The following is a 5,057-nucleotide window of genomic DNA, read 5'->3' on the forward strand; positions in this document are numbered from 1 at the left end:
ATTGCATGCATGAACTTCAGCTTGTTCCTCTGTGAAAGGGAAATGACAGTCCTCACAGACAAGGCTAATGAGAGTAGCAATCGAGATAAGCAAGTTAAATAGTGGGCATATTCCTGAAATTTAGTTATTACTCAGTAAATATTAATTCTATTTTTCCTTTCTCTTTTAATAATTCCTACTTTTGAATTTGAGACAGTATTTCTCTGGGCAGCAGCAAAGAACATGAGAATTCCTGAAAATACCTTGGCTTGTATTTGGTACGTAGTCCAATTTCTGAGAGCGTATCTTTTCCATGTGCAAACATTAAAACTGTTCCTGTCCACGCTGATCACCTACGTTTTCCATTTACTGATCACGAATTTGTGGAACTTAACAAGTGAGAGAGGACAGTCGACGGGGTCTTGTGTGTTTACGTTTATGTACATGTTTATATTCCTAGTCTTTCACATACAGAAAAACTCCGTGCAGTATTAATCATGCAACTGAACGGAGGCAAAATATTTAAAATTTTTCTTTCTTTTTTTTTTCTTTAGTTATAATTTAGTAAGGCAATTATATAGCTCATTTTCAGGGCATGGCTTGTGTTTCCTAAAACATAGGGTGGGAATCATAAAAATATATGAAATTGTTCCTATGAGTTTATAAAATTCAGAATTTAAGTAAAACATTTTTACTGTGAGTTTTCCAAACTATAGAAAACCCTTCTTCCTCTTCAAAGTACCTATTAAGACTTCCGTGAAATACTTCTTAGTATTCCCTGGAGCACAGTTGTGGAAATGGTTTGGTGTGAGACAATTGAAGATGTTAAACTTCATCTTCATCAGTGTCTCCAAAGTTATGTATGCAATTCTAAAATGTGTGACTCACAAACTGAGGTGCCTGGCTTGTGTTCGCTTTGGCGGCACATCTACTATAATTGGAACGACACAGAGAAGATTAGCATGGCCCCTGCCCAAGGATGACAAGCAAATTCGTGAAATGGTCCATATTTAAAACAAAACAAAACTGAGTTTCTTGGTTAAATATGTTAGAAAGTTGTTTAAAGGGGTTTCTGTTACTGCAGGAATCCTTATAAATTTTAATATGTTAATACACATATGTCAATTGTATGTTAAAATCTCTAAGAGGAGACTCAACCACATTGCTGAGGACTAGTTTTAAATTATATTGTGAGTGTTTTTTAAGTGACTGGCGGAGATGAGAGAATGAGAGAAAATGAAGAGTGAAGACACAGAGAGACAGTTTAAAGAGCTGGGTCAAGGAGATTGCCCATTCTGAGTGTGAGGACCAGCGGCAGTCGTTAGTTCTGGGCCAGTTTTGTTTTTATTATATACATTATCATTTCAACCGTTAATAAATGGGGGTGGGTTAAACCCTTATGGTTTTTGGTGGGTTTTTATTTTTTAACTGAACTATTTTTTTTAACTAATTATATTAGACTGACTTATCGCTTATTATTGTAAGTTATTTATAATTTTAAATGAACAGAGTATGGGATGGGAACACAGTTTAGGAGTAGGATGTCAAAGTAGACCCAATTAGACCACATGCAGATATTTTAGGATGGAGATTAACCCCAGGGAAGTCTTGTGTTGAGACAGGCTGGTGCTTTTGTCTATATTGAGATGACAGAAGAAAGAAAATATTTTTCTCTTTATCTTTTTTGAGAGACCTTATTTATTTTTTTTCCTTAATGAGATTTAGAAGTTTGTTCCATCTCTAGTGAGTTTAGTGGGTTTTTTTTGTTAACTCCCTGAAAGTATTAACTCTTGATCATGGATGTTTAGCCTCTAGAACTAGACAAATAAAGTTTTTTAAAAGCTAGCCCGTCTTTGGTGTTTGTAATAGCAGCACTAAGTGCCCCAAGTGTGTACATAAGTCCTTGTCCTCTTGGATTTAGAGTCAAAGCTATCCACACTGGCCTTCCCTGACCACAAAGGACTGTGTTTACATTCAAACTTGTCTCATGAACGCTCACCAATGAGGACATCGTTCACAATACACGAAGCATTATCGCAAGCATTTAATTATATTCTGAGCTTTTCCTGCCACAAGAGTCAAAGAACGTTTAGAGCAGTTAGAAGCCATTGGCCTGTGAATGTAGTTATCCTTTTCCTTCTTCCCTCTTATTTGGTCTAACTTTAAGGTAAACGCTTAGGTCCATTTGACTTCATCCTCTCGGGTTGTCTTTGTTTTTCCAAGTTACAATGGTAGCATTTGGTATTCAATTCAGGAAAGAATGATTACATTGGAAAATATCTAAATTATTGAGGGGGAAGAATCCACTGCTTTTGTCCCTTAATAGAAAGTACACTAAAATAGAAACAATAATGTTTGCCTGTTTTTGACTAATTTAATAAAATATTTATTCTATACACCATTAATAGATTTACCAGCATTATAGATTTAAGTGCTGTCTGTGTGTGGAGTGGATTAGCCCTGAGGTAAGTAGAGTTAATTCTTTCTATATGGCTGCTTGTTACGAGGCTGCCTCTGACATAGATCTTGTAATGGTTCCTGTTGATTGATCTAATTATATACACGTGGTTTTATTGGAGCTTTGTGAATCTGGAGATACCCATGTTTGCTTAATGTTCTACAAGCACAATTCAAAACCCTTTAGGCTTCCCAGGATTGTTTCCATAATCCTTAATTGAGAAAAGTAAGCCTGGAGAATTTTGAAATACCCTGCCTAAATCAAGCTCCTGGGCCAGAATATTTTCCCATTAGAATTTTTTTTTTAAAGAAAGAATCTTTTTTTAATACATATAATCTATTTTTTATGAGTGCTATTTTCTAATTAAGTGAAGTACATTTATTTCCGTGAATGTGCATACAAATACCATTGCTTTTTGGGACTTGATTATCAGATGTGAGGAATGAATATGTCACAAGAAATAATAAAATAAAATTACATCATTGAAAACAGTGAAGAGCAGAGAAATAGCGATATTTCAAAGCAAGGCTAACAATCCTTAAATTACTGCATTTTATGTATAAAATTAAGTAAGTAGAATTTTGTAATTTTAATAACTTTAAATAATGTTTGTCAAACACTCCAATGGTAGATATAAATCTGTGAATCTCAGTTGTTTTAATTGGTCTTCATAATACTTAAGAATATTAGCCTGATGCTTGAGATGTTCAGTTGTGTCTCTGATCTATCCTTTTTCTCTGCAGATTTTACTACTTTTATACTTTTTTGTATTGCCTGAAGAATAATTCTAACAAATAAGAATAGTCCTTTTTTTTTTTTATCCAACCCCAGTATCTTGCGGTTTTGAGCATCATTTTTGTAATAAAGCTTTATCTCACTGAAAGCCCAAGACAAATCTCAGGGTTGGAAACTTCCACAGATCCATTAAAATTTTTTTGACCAATTTTTTTATTCATTATCCTAAATGTTGTTAATCATAAAACAGTAAAACAGCAGAGCTGGGTGAAGTTCCTCTCACCGACGCCCCACCCAGTGTAGACGTGTTTAGCTTCAGTCACTGTATTGGGACTGAACAGTGTATAGGTTTATGTGTGTGTGTGGGGGGGGATGGCACTGACTAAAAGGGGAAAATATAAGAAATAGGGATTTATTAATAAAAATGGGAGCTTTGTGGCACCAATCATATTCTTTAAGTAGCTCACTTTCCTAATACTGTATTTACCAACCTCGATTAGAGAAAAGAGTTGTCTAACGCACTTTGGGTAACTGAAGCAGCTCAATTAACTGCTAAAGGAAGGGACGTGGGTTCATCTTTACTTTAAAATCGATAGACACTGATGGCTGCAGTGTAACTTCAAGGAGTTATTTCAAAAGGAGAGAAGGTTTGATCAATGAAATGAGAGTTGAAAGAGCTTTATGGTTCAGAAAGGGTCAAGAATCAAAAATGATCTGAGACTCTTTAAGTGGGACTCCTGGTGTCAAAATGCACACGAGCTCATTGAGAACCTCTCGTTATAAACAGCCTATAATTGGTTCATACTTTTTTATTTACAATGCCTGCAGACGTTCAGTGAGCCTTTATTGTCAGGCACTCCATTAAGCACTTTTAAAATTAATCCTCTTAAGAAATTTGTGAGTGTGGGAACTATCTTTATCTTTATTTTACAGATGTGAACACTGAGGCATAAAGAGGTTAAGTCACTTGCTGCAGGCAGAAGCAGAAGGCAGGAGTCAGTCCTAGGTGTTTCGATTGCATTCTTATCGCTAAAGAATATTGCCTAATAGTGAAAAAACTGTTGAAAGTTTGAACATTTCGAAACTGGGGCAACATTCTTGTCAAAAACCGCACCACATCAACCCAAAACACTAAGGGATTGGCAGTCTGTTTTTCCAAATGAAAATAAACACACAAACAAAAACGATCGTTTCTATTTGAATCTTCACATTCTGCTCTACCTAGTAATTCCCTCCCAACCATTTAGAAGGTATTAATACAATAAAACTGAGGTTGAGGAAGCAACTACTGATTTTTTTTTCAGTGGCCCTCCCATCCCCAGGGACATATTTTCTTTTCTTTTTTCCTTTCAAGACCTTTCTATCTGGCCAACACCTTTACCTTTCTTTGTAATGTGTAACTCCCTTTGTTTTTCTCGCTTTAAGGTTTTCTGATAGTCTAAGCATCTGTCTTTGAATCTGTTAATGATGTTCAATTGAAAATTCAGTTTTTCTCTAAATATAATATTGTTTTTCCCTAAAGAGATGGGGGGGAAGGAAACTTGAAATAGCAGCTATGGGCTCTGCCTTAAACGGGGATTAACAGGAGCATCTCGAAAACATCGGGCAACCGTATGAAAATGCGGGATGCAGCTGTAGTTAGTGAGTTTGCTGCCCTGTGTGCATAATATGCGCTTGTGATGGGAGTAATGTCATATAGTATTTAACTCTGACATTTAGTGTTTGCCCTAGTCGACGGTCTTCCTTTTACTTAAGTGCCATTACTTTTATGGAGTCCATTTTCATTGCATTTAGTCCCATTTTAGTAATAATGCTTGCATGATTTACCAGGCAAATGCAATCTTTGCCCTGAATGGCACAGTGCAGGAAAAAATGGAAGCTGTTA

General features: G+C 35.7%; 1 non-coding gene across 1 annotated transcript; it reads left to right on the forward strand.

The window, feature by feature from the left end:
- The first annotated feature begins 886 nt into the window (after positions 1 to 886).
- Positions 887 to 993, forward strand: LOC111723961. The gene has a single exon (XR_002772362.1). It is a non-coding gene; the product is annotated as a U6 spliceosomal RNA (small nuclear RNA).
- The last annotated feature ends 4,064 nt before the right edge of the window (positions 994 to 5,057 follow it).

The sequence above is a fragment of the Otolemur garnettii genome, unplaced genomic scaffold, assembly GCF_000181295.1.
Source record: "Otolemur garnettii isolate 467f Iridium unplaced genomic scaffold, OtoGar3 scaffold00017, whole genome shotgun sequence".
Lineage (NCBI taxonomy): Eukaryota > Metazoa > Chordata > Mammalia > Primates > Galagidae > Otolemur > Otolemur garnettii.